The sequence below is a fragment of the Nannospalax galili genome, unplaced genomic scaffold, assembly GCF_000622305.1.
Source record: "Nannospalax galili isolate Female #2095 unplaced genomic scaffold, S.galili_v1.0 scaffold83, whole genome shotgun sequence".
Lineage (NCBI taxonomy): Eukaryota > Metazoa > Chordata > Mammalia > Rodentia > Spalacidae > Nannospalax > Nannospalax galili.
This window is the reverse complement of record NW_008352659.1, coordinates 4,435,477-4,459,021: the sequence shown is the minus strand read 5'-3', so window position 1 is coordinate 4,459,021 and position 23,545 is coordinate 4,435,477.

Sequence of the window (23,545 nt, the reverse complement as noted above, 5' to 3'; positions counted from 1 at the left end):
AGTGCCCAACTTGGGATTTAAACCTAACTTTCTGTGGCTCTAAAACTAGTGTTATTTATTTTTAGAACAAGCTGCAATCCATAAACATTATGTTAAGATGTAAATATAGGTCAGGCACCATGGTGTGCGCCTTTAGTCCCAGCACTCAGGAGGCAGAGTCAGGGGGATTTCTGTGAGACTGAGGTCAGTCTGGTCTACATAGCAAGTTCCAGACTACCTGGGGCTACAGGGAGGCCCTATCTGTAAAAGAAGTATAGAAAAATGGTTCATACTAGACCCCACATGTGGCCACATTGAGTTGAGCTGGGTCACTTATCATCAGCTCTGGAGTGCTCTACTCCTACTCCTGACCAAGATTTGTCCTTTCCATAATTAAAACATGCCCTTACCAAGGTCAAAGTTCTACCTTATCTTCTTTTGCCCCAGTTGTCAAAAGACTTATAGGCTAGTCCACCTGGCACCAATCTTTGCTTCCCATGAAAGATGGTATTATCTTTAACTTCCTTGAAAACATTCTCCAATACGACAAAAAAAATGTTCATAAAACAGAATGGATAGCAAAGCTCTTCATCCATAGAATTCTTACTTTCCCCTTTACGCAGATTCCAGTAGGATTAAGAGAGAGGAAAAGCGTTGGGTGAGGGCTTTTCATATCATGGGGAAATGGAGCAGACAGAGACTAATGGAAGAGGATTCCCTCCACTGGCTCCATGTGGCTCCTCTGCTGTACAGGGCTCAGGGAGCCCAGGAAGGTCTGGTCCTAGCCAAAGAGCTTACATGATTAAGGCAGCCCTAATCAAAACCGGTAAAGAAACTTGGCTTGGAAGACATCCCCAAAGCCAGGAAATAAACCCATTCCAAAAGCAGCAGTTCTTACCCTATAATTTTGCAGTTCCACTAGACTAACCTGAGCTCTGTGGGAACAAGGGTCACCCCTGCCTCCCACTGCATTTACCATCACAGCACCTGACACTGTGCTAGGTACAGTAGGTAGTCAGTACATATTTGTTGAATGACTCCCAAGGTCTAGATGGGAGCTTCCAAAATAAAGGACTTACTACATGGTAGGCATAGCTCTATACCTTACAGAAACTAACTCCTTAACCTTATGATAATGATTATCAATAATGATATGATAATCAATAATGATTAAGTTAAGGTCTGACTCAGGTCATCTACACCTTAAGTCTGTGGTATCAGCTGACAGGTCTAGACAATCACCTCAAGCCACCTTAGCCAGTCAACTGTTGGTACTCAAATCTTCCACCTGCCACACAATGCATTTTCATTATTAAGAAATATTAAGATGGGGGCTGGAGAGACGGCTCAGCAGTTAAGAACATCTGCTGTTCTTCCAGAAGATGCGGGTTCAATCCCCAGCACCCACATGGCAGCTAACCTCTGTCTATAACTCCAGTTCCAGGGATCTAACACCCTCTTCTGGCATCTAAGAGCATTACACAACATGGATGCACTTACATACGTGCAGGCAATACACTCATACACATAAAATATTTCTTTAAAAGAAATATCAAGATATATTTGGTAGCTTAATGGAGAGAAAATGCATACCAGATTGTAAGTTTAGGGGCAAAGGCAAGGGCTAAACTTTGTCCTCTGGCCTTCCTATGGGAGGTTCTGACTTGGAAGCACTCCAGGACTTAAAATTATTGGTGGTGGTGGTGGTGGTGGTGGTGGTGGTGGTGGTGTGTGTGTGTGCTTGAGTGTGTGTCTGTGTAAGTGCATATGTGCTACGGCATGTGCGTGAAGATTAGAGACAACTTTCAAGACCTGCTTCTCTCTGTCCAGTGGGGGTTTCAGGGATCAAACTCAGGTCACTAGAGTTGTGTTACAAATGTTTTATCTGCTGGGTCTTCCTTCTGGTCCTAGTTTTGATTTTTCAACCACTTTTCATAAGCCCCCACCTCACTACCACCACCATGGCTGACACCAGTCATAAAGTAGTTGATGAGCTTCCTGAAGAAAGACTGTCTGTCCATTCATCCAGTACCTCAGTGCCTAGCACAGTGCCTGGCAATATTAACATCTGTTGAACAAATGAATAAGATTAGTGGGTAAAAGTAAGTTTTGCTTATTTTTGCTTTTCATTTATTTATGCTTTTCAAATGTATATCTGTATGTGTGTTCACATGTGTATAGGCAGGGTGTGTGTGCACGTGTGTTAATGGGTCTTCATTTATTTATTGGGACAGAGTCTCTCTATTGAACCCAGAGCTCACAGACTGGTTAGGTTTATCTAGCCATCTTGCCCTGGGGATCCCCTGTTTCTACCATGCTGTCTCTGGGAGTACAGAAGGCCACCACACCTGCCTGGGTTTTGTGTGGGTTCTGGGGATCCAAACACTGATCCTTATGTGTACACAGAAAGTGCTTCGTTCACTGAACCTTCTTTCCAGTCAGGCCCATGAGTTTTGTTTCTAAAGAAAGAGCATTGAGAGCAATCATTCAAGATTCAAGAAGAAACTGCCAATACACATAGTTTTCTTTTGTGAGGAGTCAAGTCTTGAACTAGATCCCAGAACTCACATTCCAGAACAGATGACAAGAACAATTATCTTTAAGATTCATGTTGTGTTGTGTGACTTTTCTTTGGAAAATTTCAATACTTAACTTTGGGGATACCAGCTGGAGGGAGGATTTTTATTTATTTATTTTTTTGCTCCCAATAAAATAGTGCAGACCATTTCAATTATCCCTGGGCAAAAGAACAACTGCTTTTCCCTTCTCCACTCTTTTGCTGAAATCTGACTGTCTCAGGAAGAACTATGAGAAACAGCAAGATGTGCCTGCTTCTTTCATTTTCTCTAATACAGTTTGTTATTTGCTGAAACCTGAGAAGCCAACCCCTTCCCTGTTTATGAATGCCCAGCCAAACTCTCCAAACACCGCGCCACCAATAAAGACTGAAACCCACTGCCTTCCCACCCCTGGGCTCTGCCAAATATAGCACATGTGCAGCCAGGCACACATGATGCCTGTGTATACAAGTGCTCATACATATGTACATGCGTAGTCGATTTGTCCCATGCATGTGTCAACCTCAGTCAGCATACTTATCTGAGGGAGAGAGTCTCCTACGTCTTTGCCTCGTAGGAAGGCTTTGAGGTGGTTTTCTTGCTTTTCTGCAGGTAGTAACAACTGGGATCAAAGTTAGCCCTTCTCTTCTTTCGGGGAGTCTTAATGAGATTGAAGCCACCAGAGCCAGCACTCTTGAATGAAAGAGGTATTCTGCCCTGCCTGAAAGGACACAGACCTCCTAACTGAAGCATTAGAAATAGCCCTAATATGCTGTAAGCAGATTGGCTCCACAGGGCAGGCCAGTTTGATGGGGCCTACATCCCCACAGGTGTGTCTACTAAATCCAACACATGCGTGAAAGAACGTGAAACTGCGTGTTTTCCAGGAAATGACATGCTCTTTCCTTGCTACCTGGAATATCCTATCTCTCACTCTTTTCCAAGGCAAAAGCCTCCTTGAACCTTATGGACCAGCACATTAACACCAACTCTACTCTTCGGGTAAGTATAGTCATTCCTTATCCTCGGCCCTCACACCATTTTATGGACTGTCTTCCTTAAAGGACTGGATACATTGAATTACAATTGCTTAGCTATCTCTTTTTCCCTTCCAATGGTAAAAATGGTTTCCTGAGGCATACACCCATTTGTTTATGTCCATATTTCCTAAAGGGGGTAGAACGATGATTCACCTACTCACTGTGGGGCTATGGCTGAATTACTGCCTCTGTAGCTCCACTGTTGGGCTTTGAATCCCAGCTCTGATCTTGGTGAGCCATGCGGACTGGTAGTCAGCTTCTGAAATCTCTGGATCTTCACTTTCCTTTTCTCCAAAGTGAAGATATTAATGCTATCTACCTCATGGTAGTTGTAAGACATTTAATGAATTAATTCATGTAAAGCACTTAGAACTCTGCTTAGGGCAGATTAAATGTTCCATGAATATTCATTTGAACTTGAACCAATTTGTGAGCCCACAGATGTAACTCGGGCAAAAGATAGCTTGAGCACCACCCAGTCAAAACCCAGCAAACAGGCATACAAACAGCAACCGGGCAGAACCTTTCAAAGGACACTGGAAACAAACGTCAATTCCAAGGAAAAGAGAGGAGCAATGTTCCTCCACTTCCATCTCTGTAAAGTACAATATGCCGGGGCTGGAGAGGTGGCTCAGCTGCTAAGAACACTAGTTGTTCTTGCAGAAGACCCAGGTTCGAATCCCAGCACCCACATGGCAGCTAACAACTGTCCGTAACTCCAGTTCCAGGGCATCCGACGGCCTCTTCTGACCTCTGCGGTCATTAAACTACATGGGTGCACTTACCTACATGCAGGCAATACACGCATACACATAAAATACAAATAAAATTTTAAATATACAATATGCCACCTCTCTCTCTCTCTCTCTCTGCCTGTTTGAGACCAGAGGGTTTACATTAAGTGTCTTCTCAGTCACTTTTCCCCTTCTTTTCCCCTTTTTTGTTGTGTGTTTTGTTTTTGAGATAGAGTCTTCCCGTAGCCTCAGCTGGCTGGAACTTGCTACGCAGACCAGTGGCCTGACCTCGATCTCACAGAGATCCATCTGCTTCTGCCTTTGGAGTGCTGGGATTTAAAGGTATGCACCACCAAGCCTGAGATTTTCACCTTTTTATTTTTATTTATTTATTTATTTATTTATTTATTTATTTATTTATTTATTTATTTGAGACAGAGTCTCTCACTGGGATATGGGCCTCACTAATTACCTCTGTGCTTCCCCAGTGTTGGGGTTACAGAGGCACACTGTGCTGCCTAAATTTTTACTTTACATGTGCGCTGTGGATCTCAACTCAGGTCTTATGAGTGCGTGGCAAGCACTTTAAGGCTGTGCCATCTCCTTAGCCCTCAAGGCCTGTTAAATATAATCAGTCATAACATGCTGGTCTACTACTTCTCACTGAAAGAAACTTAACTATAAAATGTCAAGAAACATTTGTCAAATAGATGAATTAATTATTGATATCCTGTCTCTTTCAGCCTGTAGAGTTTATTATTCCCTCCTTTGGTTAAATTACAACTTTTATCAAGTTTAGTTTGCTCCCTTTTTTTCAGGGAAAAAATTCTCTCATTGTTTTAGAACCTAAATATTGGTAGCATAGTCTGGATGTATTTAATGAGCCTTGCTAACCAGGACTGACTCACTTCTGTGTGTGTTCAGCAATATGACACCAGAGATATAGTCACAAAAACATTCCAAGCCTCTCAAACCACTTTCCTATCCATGAAATTTCTTGGCTTGCCTGATCAGTAGGGGCAGATGTTTCTAGCTTTGGGTTGCCCGGCTGTGCTTCAAGATGAACAGAGCTTGATATATAGAGAGGAAATTATTGGCATTGCTACTCACTGGACTGTAGTTGGTTTAAAAGAAATTTGGGAGAAAATGGCTAGATGTTCACATAAATTTGAGGAAATTTGGAATAGACCAAAATGAACAGTTTGTTTTATTTTCTTTTTCATTCTATACTTTCAAAGTCCTAATGTGTCATTTTGCCACAGGGAGTGAAAAACACTGATTATTTGGGGCTGACTTTGCACTAACATGATCTTCCAATGCTGTCCTGTTCAACACTGGGGTTCCAAGGAATGCAGTTTAAAAATGATGACATTCCGAAGAGAGATCTTGGAGGCAAGTAAAACCTTTTATACTGTTTTTCTTTTCAACTGGGTTTTGGAAATGTTTTTGTTTGTTTGATTTTTTTTTTATTTCCACCAGTAAGTCAAATTTCATGGTTTTTATATAAATCCTGCACAAATGCTGTCCATATGTGTCTGAACCCCTCTGATTCATATGGGGGAGTGAATGGTGTCTTCCTGGGTGGGATAATGTCTTTCATCTGTAGAATGTGAGACTCTGGTGTGTGGTCACATTGACATGGTGTTGAGCAAGATGAGGGCCTTCCACCAGGGGAAGTGCCTTTTCCCAACTCAGAGGGGCTCTAATTCTTTCTGACAGTCTCATGGGTGTGCATGTCTGTTATCTATTTACTAGCTCTGAGCCCTTCTAATCCTTGAGACAGGACCCCTTTTGAAAGGCAACCAGCCCCATGGGCCAGAAACAAATGGTGGCTGTTCTTTTTTTTCTTTGATAACAGTATGGCTTTGCAATACTCACTTGTTTTATTTCTTCAGTTATAGCTTGCTTGGAACCCAGCCATTTTGTGAGGGGTTCTTCCAAGCAGAAAGAAGGGGCTGACTATTCCCTAGCTTGCTGGCTTCCTTTTGCCTTTATTTCTTCTAACTCTCCTGGAACTCATGTCCCCAAAGTGTTCTTATGGAGATGTGCCTCTACACTGTTACATGGTGACAGTTGTTCCAGAAGAGTAGCTATCTGCCACCTCTCTACATAGAACACAGAGCAGACCCATACTGGACTAATAGCCAAAAATTGACATTTTAGTTGTAATTTCTGATGCAGAGAGTGTAGTAAATAGCAAGGGACAAATCTTATCCTTCAGAGGGTGACATAGAAGGGTCATTTGCTCCCAAATATCTCTTTCTTCAAGAGAAAAAAAATTAGCCCATTCATCCAGAGACCTTGTGAAAAGACCGGGACTCTGGTTTTGATCACATGGATGGTGGCAAAAAGTCAAGGCAGTGATCACAGAGTGGGGTGATATTTGGGGTCCAGTGTTGCTCTAAGTATTTTCCAATTAGCAAATATTCTGAAATACATTAATTTTTTTATTTTTTGCTTTTTATATTTTTATTTTATTTGTATGCCTCTATTGTATGTGTGCAAGTGTACCTGTGTTATGCAATGTCTGCAGAGGACAGAAGAGGGCATTGGATGCCCTGGAACTGGAGTTATGGATGGTTATTAGCCACCATGTGGATGCTGGGATTTGAACCTGGGACTTCTATAAGAATAGAAGCTCTTAACCTCTAAACTATCTCTCCAGCCCCAACATTAACCATTTTTAATTGAGAAGACATTGTACAATCAAATGAATTTAGGAAACCCAGATATTAAGAACTTTTTGGTACTGTAGGACTCATGGGAGCCTTTGATAACTGAGTTTTGTGCATCTCCAAGGGGCACGAAGTTTGGCAAATACTGCCAGGCAGTGTTCTTTCCAAGAAGCAGGTTTGAGACACAGTCATCCAAATATTATACATTGAATTCCCACAGCGTTTCCCAAAGTGTTTTCTGACATTGTGGCTGTCAAAGTGAAGAATGTCATATGAAAAAGTCATGATGATAGCTTGGCAAAGCTGTCAGGTCACAGATGTGGACGGAAGCATAGATATCAGCTGCTAATGACATATGGACAAGAGGAAGCATTCAATGGTGTGGTTCAGGCAATGCCACAGAGTTTACCTACTATGAGTTTACTGATTCTAATCTTCACACCCTCATGGAGGTACTATAATTATACCCACTGTACAAATGAGAAAGTGAAGGCAGTTTCTGGGGGTCACTAAGCAAGTAAAAGGTAGAGTCTGAGATAAACTCATACCACATGCATCCAGAGCTGACCATAGAGAATCACCAACGGAAAGACTTTCAAGTAATCCCCCATTTGTGACTCTCTAAATGGCACTGGCTTTGTTGTCATCATAAATCCTAACCATACAATGAGTGGCATAAGAGAAGGGCATTGTGAATCATGAAATCATAACTGGCAGCTCTCCCATCACCTTAGAAATACACACATTAGAAGAACAAAGATCAGGCTGAAGAAATGGCTCAGTGGTTAAGAACACTGGCTGTTCTTGCAGAAGATCCAGGTTCGAATCCCAGCACCCACCCACATGGCAGCTAAAACTCTCTGTAACCCCAGTTCCAGGGGATCCGACAGCCTCTTCTGCCCTCCACGGGCATTGCATGACACGGGTGCACTTACCTACATGCAGGCAATACATGCATAAACATAAAATAAAACTTAAAAAAAGAACAAAGATCAAGTTTAATGACCAAAGCATCCACCTTAGGAAACTATAAGAATTTGGATTTAATTATCCAAATTAATTATAAGAAGATAAGAAGTAAAAGATTTTATCAGAAATCAAATGCAATTGAAAACTTAAAACCAGTGAAAAAGAAGTTGTTTATTTTTGAAGATTGGTAAAATAATCTACTGACCAGACCTAACTGAAGGCAAAAAAGAAGATTCAAATTGCTATTTTCATAAATAAGAGAAGAACCATCACCCCGAGCCCATGAACAGGAAAAGGCTAATGATATATTATTAACAATCCTATGGTCATATATTAGATAACTTGGTTGAAGTGGGCCAATTCATCAACAACCACACAAGAAAAACCAGATTACCCTGATAGACCTGTATTTATTAAGGAAACTGAATGTCAGTAAGTCTCCTTTTAAAAGAGAAAGCACTTGGCACAGATCACTCTCTTGGTTGTTAAACCAAATATTTAAGGAAGATATTATACCAATTTTCCACAAAATATCCAGAAAATAGAAGTAAAGGGAATTCTTCCTATGAGACTCTTAGAGTCAGAATTACACTAATAATAAAACCGTATAAATACAAGAACACAAAACTATAGACAATATCGCTCATGAATATAAATGTAAAGTGAAATATTAACAGACTAAATCTGACAATGTAGAAATGGAATTATATACCATAATCAACTCATATTTATCCCACATACTTAGGGATAGTTCAACATTTTAAAATCAAGTAATGAAACTCATTATAAAGTACGTTTATAAAGCTATATGATCATATCATATAAAGTATGTGATACAACCAAATATCCATTCGTTGTATCAAATTTTGAACTATTCATATAGTTCAAGATGTTTTTAAGTCTTCTTGTAATTTCTTACTTGACTCATATTTCATTGGGAATTGTGCTGCTTAATCTTCATATATTTAGGAATTTCCCAGCTTTGCTTTTATTATTGATGTTTGCTCCAGTTCCACTGTGGCCTCAGACAATTAGTGACTTCTGTTCTTTTAAATTTGCTCAAATTTTCTAATTTCCTAGAATATTTGTTACAGTGGGGGGATGTTCCACACAAGCTTCAGATGAACATGCATTATGTAACAATGGATGAGGTAATACTTGAACGCCACCCAGAGTCATCTGATTGATGGTGCTGCTCTGTCTACCTGCTTTAAAGAGGAGACTGTTGGATCTCAGCTATGATTAGGGTCATGTTGAAATCTTCAACTATGCTAGAGAATATGTCTATTTCTTCTTGTAATCATATTTTTCCTTTATTTTTATCTCCTGTTGTTAAGCAAAGATACCTTAATGATTATTATGTTCTTAGGAAGTTGATTCTTTATTGGTAAGTAGCACATCTCTTTATTTCTGGTCATTTTTCCTGCTATGAAATCTCTTTTGTCTGAAATTCTATAGCCTTTCCAGTTTTGGCTCAATTAGTATTAGCCTGGGATGTCATTGCCTGTCATTTTACTTCTAATCTATCTGTGTCCTTATATTTAAAGTTCATTTCTTTTATACAGCATATAGTTCATAGAGTTGGGCGTTTTATTTCCCAATATACTCTGACGATCTCTGTTCTTTAATTGCTATAATGGAAGCATAGTTAAGGCAATTGTTGATATACTTGCTTAATTTTACTATATTTGTACAATTATCTATTGACTGATATTGATTGCTCTCATTGTCCACTTCCTTTTTAACCTTCACTTTGAACACTTGAACATTTTAATGATGTCATTTCTCCCCCGTCTCAACACACCAATTACACTTCTTTTATTACTTTTTGGTAGTCCTGTTAGGTGTAAATATGCATTTATAACCAATATAATAGCATTGCACCATTATAATGTTATATAGTGTCAAATAAAATTATACCATCTCACAGGCAGTGAAGATATCTTAGAAAAGGCCTTACCAATTTCTCCCTACCATCTATCTTTGTTGCCATTCATTTCAATTATCCATAATCATCTATGATTGCTTATTATATTTTTTCTATTATTATTTTGACCTAACTGAATGCGTTAGGTTGATCAGGACTAAAAAAATGAAATATTGTATTATGTTTGCATATGTGTGATGAAAATACCAGTAAAAGCAGCTTAAGGGAGGTGAGAGTCATCCTGATTCATGTTCTCAGAGAGTTTAATCTATTATTGCTTGGCCCCATGTTCTTGGGCAGAACATCAGATGGGCACAAATGGTAGAAGACATTTGTTCTCATTATTTTAGTTTAAATTTCTTTATTTTTAACCTCATGGACGACAGGGAGCATCATTGCCAAGAAAGGCAGAGGGTCCGGGTATAACTTTTAAAGGCCTGCCTCAAGTAACCTACTTTCTCCAGCCAAATTTCACTCCCCAAAGTTTCAAGAATCTCACAAAATGATGCCACCATCTGGGATCAAGCAGTCAACACAAGAGCCTGTTGGGAACATTTCATGTCTGGCCCATATAAATATTCAATTTTACCCTCATTGACTCCTTTTCTAATGCTCTTCCTTTCTTTAATGCATATTTGAGTTTTTGATTTATAGAATTAGTTTTAAAAACACTTCTTCCAAGGGAGGCTTGCTGAAGAGTTCCCTCGATTTCTGTTTGTCTGAGAGGGTCTTTATTTCTCCTTCACTCTTGAAGGATAATTTTGCAGGAGTCAGAATTTCAGTTTGGTGGAACTTTAGGATTCAGCATTTTAAATATTTCACATCACTCTTCTCTTTCTTTGTGATTCTTGAAGAAACATGTCCAGGAATTGTTAACCTTGTTCCCCTACATGCAGCATGTTCTCTCCAACCCTTGTCTCCTTTCAAGATGTGTGTCTTTCCTCCCCTGTGTCTTTTCCCAGCTACAACCTGGATGTGATATGCCTAGATCTCGGCTTCCTGGCATCTATCCTGTTTGAGTTTCTATGGACTTTTGGAAATGCCATAGTCCTTATTACCTACTATGCTTTTGTTCTGCTCCTCATGAAGATCCACTTTATATGGTTAGTTTACGGTTCTACATTGCTCTCATCTGTTTTCTTCTAATTTTTTCACTTGTTTTTCCATTTGGGAAATCTCTATGGACATATCCTCCAATTCACTGATTCTTTAGTTAGCTGTGTTCGAAGCACTGACTTCAAGTGTTATGCTAGAATCAACTGTATCCAAAGCATTTCAGTTTTATCCAGAAGACACGTAATTACAAGGAAAATGAGGAGGCTATTGTACAAAGGGGAAATGGGTTTGATACAGATAATAAGTCAACTACACATGCACTAATAAACAAGTCTGCCCTTATGATATCAGAAAGCCATAGCTGGAGTTCACTGGAAGAAACTTGCAGAAACTCAGGGTGGACAGAAGCACACATAAACGTTTGTACAGGGCAGGGAGCCAGGCAGCCCTTCCGGAAATGCAGGCTCAGTATGAAAACCTTGAGAGTACTTAGTGGATGTGACTCTTATGGTGACTTCCTGTCTGTGCCATCAGCACAGTGTCTAGTTGTGTACGCCTACTGAGATTAATTTATAGTAAGTTAAATTAAAAACCTAGTTCTTCTGTTGCATAGACACATTCCAAGTGCTCAGTAAGAACACATAGTCGGTAGTCACTCTAGTACATAGAACAGGACATTTACGACACTGTTAAGGGTCCTAGTACGCAGTACAGGATTAAACTATCACTTCAATCAGTTCAATTATTTTCCCAATAAACATGTGTGTTTGGAATTATATTTTTCTTTTGCTGGACAATTTAAAATAATGAGAAAAAGAAAATAGAGTTATTCTGCTAATGATAGATCCAATAGAGAATCTCCAACAAGAGGCTTCAGCTCAAGCCTCAAATTCAATTAAAAATGTTTGATTACCCATTGCTACACCTATTCCCATGTGTGCTTTCTTTTTCTTTCCCTCTAAGCATGCTCTGTCAAATTGGAAAATAAGTTGTGATTACTGGAATCTGGCCAAGTTGATTAACAGATGTCAATTAAATACCCGCTGACAGAAGAGAAAATGATACTGGTTAATTATTGCTATTGGACTCTGTGATCCCCAATTGGCATTATACAGACCTCCAACAGGGATTTGAGAAATTGCTCCCCAGTTGCTCTGTCAACCACCCACCAGGATCCTCTGAATGGTCCTGACAGTGTCAGGAGCCTGGAGATCCAGGATGGAATCTTCTTATACTTGATGAAAAAATATTTACTACTGCCACATCCTTGAGTGGTAATAGATGTTTCCTATGTTAAGGGAAATATGTCACAATGAAGATGTTCTTTGGGTTTTATAATGTAGAGATGAAGCTGGAATTTGAGCATCATTGCGCAGAAGAATTACTGAGACTCTTCTATGGTCAGAATCTCTGCTGTGAAACCACAACAAAGTTATTCAGGCTGACATCATGAGAACTGTGTGTGCTGTAGGAGGAAGGCCCCTCATAACCAAGAATAAACTGAGCATTAGTGAGATTTCTAATCATCCAAATGCTGCCAGTAAGTAGCAGATGTGGGGTGTAAATCTAGACTTGTCTGACACTAGTTTTGAGCTCCTTACCAGCATCCAAAGCTGTAAAATTTGCTGAACAAAGACAGAAGCTCAGCCCTTTGGTTGAGACTATCTCATCTGTTCAACTAGAAGTCTGAAGAGACTCTGCTGAAAGGCCTTGAGAGCTGAGACAGTGTAAAGTTGAGGTGTTTGCTTTTTTAAACCTTTGCCAGGAGCATGTATATAAGAATCTTGGTCACTTTTTACATACATCCATTGATTGAGACAGTCTCCTTTGGCAAACAATTATTGAGAGTTTATTGTGCATTGAAATATGGGATAGAGAGATAAATATCTAAAGCACAACCTGTTCTTTGAAATACCCACAGCGTCTTAGAGGAAACAGATGCATGGTAAACAGTAACAAAGCACATTGTCTCTGACAATGAGAGAAGGGTGTGTGGGGTGTCATGCAAGGACCGCACAGGCTAGGCAGACGGAAGCAGCAGCCAGGCACAGGCCATGGGGAAGTGCACCCTTCAGAAATTAAAATGATAATAGAATGAAGTAAAAATTATGTTTCCTTTTTTGTATTGAATCATTTTTGTTTCTCTAGACTGGTCTCACTATATAGCCCTGGCTGGCCTGGAACTCACTGTATAGACTAAGCTGGCCTCAAACTGACAGAGGTCTGCCAGTGTCTGCCTCTCCAGTGCTGGGATTAAAGGTGTTCGCCCCCAGAATATTACAGCAATTTTCAAAACTTTCAGTGATTAAACTCTTCTCCCTGACCCCAAATCATTTGTTGGACTACATTCTAAATAATTGCTGGGGTTACAGTTGAGTTTGAACAATATGTAAGTAGGAAATTAGCACATTGTTATTTGTTCTTTAAGAATCATTCTGTCCTCTACTGGTTAATTAAGTCCCAGTCATGCAGTCTGCCCTCTCTCCCAATCTCCTACCACAGGACAAATGACAGGATGGGAGTTGCTTCACACCATGGACAGAGACAGGGCCTCTGACATCCATGAGCTTGAGCGAACAGTGCATTCAAAGAGTTCAAGTAGTCATACCAGAGTCTCTTGAGGTGGGAACTTAGGACCAGGCATGGAAGGCAGAAACTTAAAGGTTTATGAATAGGAGAGGTCCTAGGTCAAGTGTGTTCACTGAAAACTGCACTGAAAGAATATGACCGTCCCAGCAGGCACATATTATTTTACCTTTGGATGTTTATTTTCAGTACTGGAGATAAATCCCAGAGCCTCTCTCATGCTAGACAAGCACTTTACCACGAAGTTATATGCCAAGCTCCAATTTTGAAAACTGAACAACTATTGCTAAAATAATTCCAGGCTTACAAAAGACTGGTGAAAAATAGCATGGAAATTTCTTTCTCTGTCTTTCAAAGTCCCCACCAGTTATATCTTAGTATGACTGACACAATACTATCAATATATCATTATTATTTAATCTACAGAATTATATTCAAATTTCCCCAACTTGTCTCTTTGGTCCAGGATCCGGTAAAGACTCTGATTCTCTGTTTAGTTATTAGGGATTTTGTCAGTCTCTCTTCCAATCTGGGAAAGTTCTCAGTTTTCTTGCTTTGTTGGCTTGTTTTCCCTGAGCTCAACACTTGTGCACAACATAGAAACTTACTTTATAGACCAACCCTCACTTTCAATTTGAGTTTTTTCTTTATGATCAAATTCTGATTTAAATGTTTTTAGCAAAAACATTACATAATTGTCTTTGCATACTTTTTTTCCCATGAACCACAATTTCAAGGTTTTTAATTTTTATAAAAACTTTATTGAGAATTTCATATATGCATATAAGGTGTTTTGATCAAATCCATGCCCACTCCCTCCCCTCCAACAGTCTCCCCTCTGAAGAGGTAACCCTAAAATCTTTTAAGGATTAGATACAAGCTCCCAAATTCTTTTCACATTGTGACATTTTTGGCTTTTGAAACAGAGTGTGTTGCTAACACGCCCAAGGACATTTTTACTTTTACCCCAGAACCTAGCTACATTTCTTTGGGGTCTTTTTACTCTAACTGCCTAGCCAATTCCTACCTCCTATTCTTATCACGCCATCCTCTGAAGGGGTTGCCCAAATTACAAATATGGAATAGGGATGCTGACCGCTCTGGCTTCTTCCATGCTGAACGGGGATGCAGGGTGAGGCAATTGGAGTACCCCTTCAGTGGATCTATCTAAAAGACCCCCAAATTGCATAACTCTTATCTCTAGGGGAAGTAAAGGCAAGAGTAATTAGCATTACAAGTTCTAGACAGGGAACTAGAAAAAAGTCAGAACAGGGCACTTTTCAAATGTACATATGAGAGTCCATTGGAGTTTCTTGACAAGGGCTTCCAAAAGCATCCCTCTATTGGGTTCTTCCTCATCTTTCTTTTGTCTTCCAAGGCTGGACTAGTTGGCTGGAAAGAGTGGCTGGATATTCAGGTGAGAGTCCAGTGACCCCGCTTGGTCCTCCTTTAATAAATGAGCACAACCATCAACAAACCCAATTGTGACTATGTGTAGGTACATTTGAACAGAGATATATTGATATGGTGAATTCCCTTCTTTTTTTTCCTTCATCCTTTCATCTGTTGGTAGTTAAGAAATATTTCAGGTAGAAATATTTTGAGACCCTATGAATACTGTGTTTTTCTCCATACTTCTATTCATTAATTTTAGTATCCATGTATACTTTTCCTTTCAATTTTATTATTTTTAAATTTTTATGTGTATGAGTGTATTGCCTGCTGTATGTAATTGTACCCATGTTGTGCAGTGCCTGAGGAAGTCAGATGAGGGTGTCAGGTTCCCCAGGAACTGGAGTTATGGTTGGTTGTTAGCTGCCATATGGGTGTTGGGAACCAAACCCAGTACCTCTGCAAGAGCAGCCAGTGCTCCTAACCTCTGAGCTGTCTTTCCAGCCCTGATGGTTCTTTTTTGAGACAATAATTACCACGATGTTTTTTCAAATGGTGATTTATCTTGTCTGTCACTTGTTATTTGTGTGTGCACATGTATGTGTGTGTGTGTACGTGTATGTATATGTGGTGTGTATTCTTGCAATGGCCCAATTGTGAAGGTCAGAGAACAACTTGAAATAATGGGTTCTCTCCATCTACCTTGTAGGTCCTGGTGATTGAACTCAGGTCCTCAGGCTTGGCAGCAAGTGCCTTTCCCCACTGAGACATCTCACCAACCTTCTCAAATAGAAATTTTTCTTTTTCTACTGTTCCTTCCATATGTGTCTGTTAGAGCTACACTTTTAAAAAAGCTGTTTCATTCATTCAATAATTTATATAATTGTAGAGTTATTATTTTAATCCAAGAATTATAATTTAGTGCAACTATTATTTATTTTGTTACTTTCCATACTTGGCCATTAGGAATCCTCCATGTTGGCTACCATGTCCTTTTTACATATTCCCAATTATTATTCAAGGTAACTAATAACACATACATTGTTAGGTATGTACTCTACTACTAGGCTATGCCCCAGCCCTTGGTTTATTTTAAGATAGGTTTGCATAATGTAGTTCAGGCTGGCTTGGAACTCACAAACATCCTGCCTCAGCCTCCTGAGTGCTGAGACTACAGGTTCCTACCACTATTCCTTGTCTTCTGTGTGAATCTTAATTTCCCTCTCCATCTCTCCCTCTTTTCAAAATTCTCCATCTGCTTTTTGTTTGTGGACTTTGTCTACTGTTTCTACTGGAGCTCTTAGAACAGTAATGGCAGCCATGTTTCAGTCCTACCTGATGGTTCCACCACCTGAATGACCTCTGACTCTGATTGCCTGATTGCTTTCTTTCTTGCCAGAGGATTGTGTTTTCCCGGTTTTTAGCATCATGCCATTTTTGTTGGAGGATGGACATTCTGTGTACACCAGTAGTGGTGGGTCACTAGAGCTGGTCTTCAGGCAACCTAGTTAGGACTTGAGTTGGGTTCAGTTTTATCACCTCTACACCTACTCATAAGGTTGTCTAGTTATAAAAGTGCTTAGCATTTTCGTGCTCAGATGGGAGCTCTGACATTAGAAAACGTAGCTCAGTGCTCCTAGTCCACCCTCAACTGTTAACCTTCCCATGTACCACAGAGTGCCAGCTCCACCCTTCCATAGCACAGTCATTTCATTTCATTTGTGTTGTAGTCTTCCCTATTTTTTTCTTTCAGGTTGCTACTGTTCAGTGAATATTTACTTTCCTTACCACCCTTCTTTTATTTTTATTCATAAGCCTACTTCCATTTCCTTCAATAGTTGCTGTCGATATTTTTTAACTTCTAAAAAGTTGCACATTCATTATCATTCTTTACTCTTTACAAATTCCACATTCCAGTTTTTTTTTAATTTTCACTTTAACTGTTTTCTTTTAAATTCTGAATTAAGAGGATTTTTAAAAGATCTTTTATTTTCTTAATGATATTTAAGTGTGAAAATTTTCATGATGATTAGACATTGTATAGCTGGGCATAGGGACCTGTGCCTATAGGTCTTACTACCAAGGAGGCTGAGGCAGGAAAAGCATGTGAGCCCAGGAGATTAAAGCCAGCCTGGGCAACACAGCAAGACCTCATCACAAAATAAATAAGTAAATAAATAAGAAAGTATTGTTTATTTCTCCATATGAAGCTTACTACTTCTTTGTGATCTAAATAATCTTAATGCAGGATCAATTTTGTGATGGTTGTACAGCACTTTTTATCAGTGTATAATATGTTATGTGTGTGTGTCTTTGTGAGTCAAATTGTAAGTCTTTTTCAAACTGATATGTGTGGTCTCATTATCATTGTAAATATTTCATATTATTTATTCTATGTCTATGAGACTTTTGCCTGCATGTATGTAAGTGCACCACATGCATGCAATGACTGCAGAGGCCAGAAGAGGGCATTGGATCCCCTAGTATTGTAGTTATAGATGGTTCTTAGCCACCATGTGGGTGCTGGGAACTGAACCCTGGTCCTCTGGAAGAACAACTACTTTCTTAACTGCTGAGCCATCTCTCTAGTCCCATCCTTCTAATATTTTATAATTATGTTATATTATCTTTGTTAATTTACTTGATTTATAATCTTTGTTGTTTTTTTTAACATGATGATAACTTTGAAAAAAAATTTGCTTTCTCTGTAGCTTTCGATGTGTATATTTTAATGCCTTTGATCGTTGGTTTTCTTTTTGCACATTTCTTTAGTGCTTTTTTTATTCATTAATCTTTTACTTTTTTATTATATTTATTTGTTTGTTGGGGCGCATGTGTGGGGTGAATACAGGTCACAGGGTGTGCATGGAGGTCAGAGGACACTTTATGAAGCCAGTCCTCTTTCTCTCTCTCTCTGTCAAGTTTCTGAGTTGGCTTTCAGTCAGTTAAACCTTCTTTAATATATTTCTGAGAAGTGCTAATGGTTACAACTTCATTAAAATCTGTTATGTTTAAAATCGTTTCTCTGGCATCTTTTGCTTGACTGGCAATAAAAATAGCTGCTTCACACATCCTTTCATTGAATTCCTTTAAAAATGTGATTCTGTTATTACCTTGAGAAGTCTAGTTCCAGTCAGCATTTTTGACATTGTAACTTATTCAGTTCGTTTTACATAGGAGCATGGATGGCTTTTTGATTTTTTTTTAATGGCTAGTAATTTCACAAGTTATGTCTCACTGGGGCTGGAGAGATGGATCACCAGTTAGGAGTTTGGGCTGTGCTTGCAGAGGACCCAAGTCCATTTCCCAGCACCCACATCTGGTAGTCTACAACTATGTGTAATTCCAGCTCCAGGAGACTCGACACCCTCTTCTGACCTGTTCAGACACCAGCAGTTACACACACACACACACACACACACACACACACACTTAAAATAAAATGTAGTGTTATAAAGGGGGAAAGGTGAGTAATAGAGTAGGAAGGATTACTTGGGGTGGGGAAGGTGAGGGCAGGGTAGAGGACAGAGTACAGTGAGGCATGACTAACACTAAAGACCTGTAGAAAAAGCCATATGAAATCCTACCATTATAGAAGCTTCTCACAGTATATACATATATATTATAAAAGGAGATCAAAAGAAGTTACCTTATAACAAGGGGACACTGCCCCTACTAGAAAACCTAGGCTAACAAAATAAAAGCCCAGTCCCAGGAACGGACTCCTTTCTTTTGAAACTTCCAACCAGGGATCCCATTGACCCTTAAACATTACTGGCCACTGCCCCTGTTCTTTGTCATTCACCAGAACTCCACAGTAAGACCCTACTGATAAAGATGCTATATAATTCATCTGTAGAAAAATAAAGGAGAAATCAAGCTGGTACTGACTTCAAAGCCTCATCTCTACTGACTAGCTGTCATAGTGCTGGAAGATGCTATGCATGCTACTAGAAAGAAAAAATAATCAGGACCCTTACCCAGCTTTGAATCATGCATGCTTAAACAACTGGCCTGGTAAGATATGAGCTCTGGTGCTATGGTCACATGAATATTATGGAGGTAACCAATCACTTTCTAATTGGATTTAAGGTTCACTTCCTAAGTCAGGACCCATACCTGACATTAATATCAGGCTTAGGAATCTGTGGCTACACAAGCCACGGGCCATGGAGGAAAGCCTGATACTATTAGTCTGCTAAATAGGTATAATATTAAAGTGACTCCTAATGACTTACTGTTATATCCATAGATTAATGCATCTCTCAGCTCTCACCAGAGAAACTCCCTTATGCAGCAGATGGTGATTAACACAGAAACCCTTAACTTGCCAACATACAGATAATAACAGACTGCAAAGTGATTATCCCTAAATTAGACACTTGTATCTCTGCCTCCAAAGTTTCAGGGATCATTGTTGAAAAGGAAGCAGAAAGATTATAAGAGCCAGAGGAGGTGGCTGACCACAAGGAAACAGAGTTTTCCAGACAGCTTGGAAGTTACTCATATTGATCTCACAGCAATGGTGACAGCATGCACAAGTGCCACATAAGCTCAGACCAGACAAAATCCCAGCACAGACCTGGGGAAGTAGGTAAGAAACCTCAATCCTACCCAAGGAACAATTGGCAACTGATAGCTGCTGGGAGGAGGAGAGCCATTCTCCTTAAATGATGTGACTCTTGGTAGTTTGACTAGGCTCTGAGGATGGAACCACACTAAAGGACATTTGGGGACACAAACTTGACTCTATAGGCCTTAATATATATAATAGAGTACATGAAATTGGGTAGGGGTGTATGAAATTTGTAAAAATTCAATTAAAATGTCCTTGATAAAAACCAAATAAAACAAAATTTTTTAAATGTCAGTATTTATCATTCTTGGTTAATTTCCAAAAATACTCATGGGCCTGCCTTTTCAATATATGGATTAAAATTTTGTTTTGTTTCTGGAAAATTCTACTGAATTACAGTTTTATTAGCTCTGTTGTGTTATTTCACTTTCATTGACCAAAATCTCCAATTATACGTATGGTGTTTATTCTGTGTCTCCTATTGTCAATGCTTTTTCTATGAGATTTTCATCTTTATATCTCATTTTCACCCTGTTATTTTTATTCAAAGCCCTTTACAATTTTTAAAATTTATTCCTTTGAGCATCTTATACGTCTTTGTCTTCCTTTCCGAAGTAATTTGAATTTCCCCTCTTCTTTCCCTGGTTCAATCAACTGTCTTGATTTTTTTCCCTGCTTTTGTACTTGATTGCTTGTTTTTTTTTTTTAATTTCTTCTTTAAATTAACTTGCTTCATATTCCCAAATGCTTATGTGAATGTATCTAATTAACTTTGCAAGGTTATTTTATGGTTGGTTATCTTTGATGGCTGATTTTTTTTTTTTTTTTTTTTTTTTTAAAAAAAAAAAAAAACTTTTTGAGACAGGGTCTCCCTGTAGCCCCAGCTATCCTGGAACTCACTATGTAGACCAGGCTGGCCTTGAACTCACAGAGATCAACCTGCCTCTGCCTCCCGAGTGCTGGGATTAAAGGCATGTGCCACCACACCCAGCTGATGGCTGATTTTTAAGAGAGAGACTTTTCATAAGTTAGAATGTGCTAGCTCTTATTTTCTGACTTTTAACTGTATCATTTAATTGATTTCAATTTATTTTTTAAAAGTTTGTTATGTTTTGATTGTTTCTAATTTAATGCTGTCTTCCTGTGCAAGTACAGCAAAATCCACACACATGATATGGGGAAGATGTTCCATGTATCATGTTTTGGGAGTGTTTGGTTTGGTTAGGTTTTGAAAAGACCTAACACTGAGGCTGGAGAGATGGTTCAGCAGTTCAGTTCCCAATACCTATATGATGGATAACAACTGTCCCTAACTGCAGTTCCAGGGGACCCAAAACACTCTTCTGACCTCCACAAGCATTGCACATATATGGCATACTTACATACATGCAGACAAAATACTCATACACAAACAATATAATAAATCTTTTTTTTAAAGACCTAGCATTTTCATTTTCATTTTTTCCTTCTTTACCACATCATTTTCCAAGGACTTCCTGTCCTTCCTCTCTGTCTGCCTTTTAATTTTTTTATTTTAATTTTATGTGTATGAGTGTATTGCCTGCATGTATATGAGTGCACCTGTGTCATGCAATGCCGCGGAGGTCAGATTCTCCTGGAACTGGAGTTAAGGATGCTTTGGAGCCGCCATGTGGGTGCTGGGAATCGAACCCAGGTCCTCTGCAAGAGCAGGCAGTGCTCTTAACTGCTGAGCTGTCTCTCCAGCCCCTTGTCTGCCTTTTAAAGATGACTATTACAAATCAGTGTACTTTTAGGACCTTTCTTTGTTGTCATCAGAAATCAGATCTATCTAAATAAAGTTTGGGTATTTTTGCTATTAAGGTGGACTCTTTCTGGCAGTGGATTTCAACAAATTTATATCTTTCTTTATATTTTTATGTCATCTTTCTTTTACTTCCTTTCTTCCTTTCTTTCATAGTTTTTCCTCAAAGTGATCTTTCATTACGAAAAGCTTTTGGTGAAAGCATGAATGGCAGTTCATTGTTTCTTTCTACAGAGAGTTATTCTGAAGTTTGGTAAATCTCTCTTATAATTGACATTGTGCGTCTGTGTAGTTTTAGTTTTTACTGTTCTCTGTTGTTTATATAAGATATTCAGGAAGATGTATACCTACTTTGCTGCTATAATTTTTAGCCACCCAGAAATTCCCATATGTCATTGTAGAAAACATTCTCCCATTTTTTAATCAAAGATAAAATGTCTGAGGCTATACAAGAAGCTCTCGAATCATCAGCTGTCTAGTAAAGAGTTGCCAAGGGCAATATAAGGCTGTAGTTAGGAGCCCAGACTGCAGGATAAGGTAAATCTGGTTTCAAACTTTTCTGGTTTTTTAGCTGTGTGACCACATCGCATAACTATCACAACCCCTCATTATCTTTGCCCAGCAAATAGAGATTATAGTTCTCACTTCATCACTTTATGGGGAAAGTTAAATGAGATAAACTATAAAATGTCTGCAGTATGTTCTCTAACATAGCATGCCACAAGAAATATAAATGAAAGTCTTTCCCCACCAGCACAAAAATGTTCCTTACAACTTTTCCCTGGATTTTCCTACAATGTCCCACTGTCTAGAGTTAGAAAGAACTTTGACCAACCAATCCTGCCTCATTAAAAGAATAGATGCATTTACCTATCATGTCTTATATATGATCCTAATTTTTCAAGATATCAAAGTAATATTTCAAAACCCTGAGAATCTTACCTCCTCTCAGACACTTATATGCCTCCACATGTTCCCCAGATGTGAGTCTCATCCGTGGGGTGGCCAGTTGTAAACAAAGAGAAAACTTACCATCTCCCAAGAAGCCTATGTTTTCTGTGGTGTCTCCAGCAAATCCCAACTTATATTGACCTGACCTCTCACTCTCTTCAACTTCCAGCCACTGGATCCAATCCTACCAAATTAAAGTCACAATAGCCCAGTATCCTGTGCACTGCTGCCTTACTGAAGCTGGTTAAAACCAAATGCTCTAGGGCTGACAAGATGGCTCAGTGGGTAAAGGTGCTTGCCATCAAGTCAGGCAACCTGAGTTCAATCCCTGCAACCCACATCGTGGAAGGAAAAAGCCAATGTCCAGAAGTTGTCCTCTGACCTCCATGTATGTGTCATGGCATGCCCACCTCTCACAACACAATAAATGGATAAATGTAACAATAACTCAAAATGTTCCTGCAAGCCTTTCTTCTCTAGTTGTTGAGCCCTTATTGTTTGGGGGACTAGTTCTGCTCTATTTGCATATCTCCAGATGCCCTCAGATGGAAACACTAGAGTGGGGACCAGGGCGTTCTTGTCTAAGACAGAATTAATTTAGGAAACAGCACCCTAGACCTTTTGCTTTTCCAACCCAATATTTTCACAGTCCATGCCATCTCTTCCAGCTTCATGCATCTTTGTGTATCTTAAAGTGATTCTTAAATCATCTTCTCTGTGCTATACATCTTTTTAAAAATAATTTATTGAGAATTTTATACATGCCTATAAGGTGTTTGGATCAAATCCATGTCCACTTCCTCCCCTCCAACTCCTTCCATATGTCACCATCCCTTTTTTTCTGATAAGTTCATGTACTCTTTCTTATTTATTTATTTATTTATTTATGTTAAGAGGCCCAAGGTCATTGCGAGCTTTAGCCAAGAAACTGGCTAAATTTCTTTGGGGTCTTTTACCCTAACTGCCTAGGCAATTCCTACCTCCTATTCTTATCACACCATCCTCTAAAGAGGTTAACCAAATTGCCAATAGGGAATTGGGACACAGACCTCTCTGGCTTCTTCAATGCTGAACAGGGATGCAGGGTGAGGCAATTGGAGTTCCCCTTCAGTGCTCATTCACTGCTAGTGGGATTGCAAAGTTGTGCAGCCTCTATGGAAAAGAGTGTGGAGAACTCTTAAAAAACTAAACATGAACCTACCATATGACCCGGTTATACTACTCCTTGGCATATACCCAAAGGACTCATCCTATTGTAGAGACACTTGTACAACCATGTTTGGTGCTGCTCTTTTCAAAATAGCTAAGAGACGGAAGCA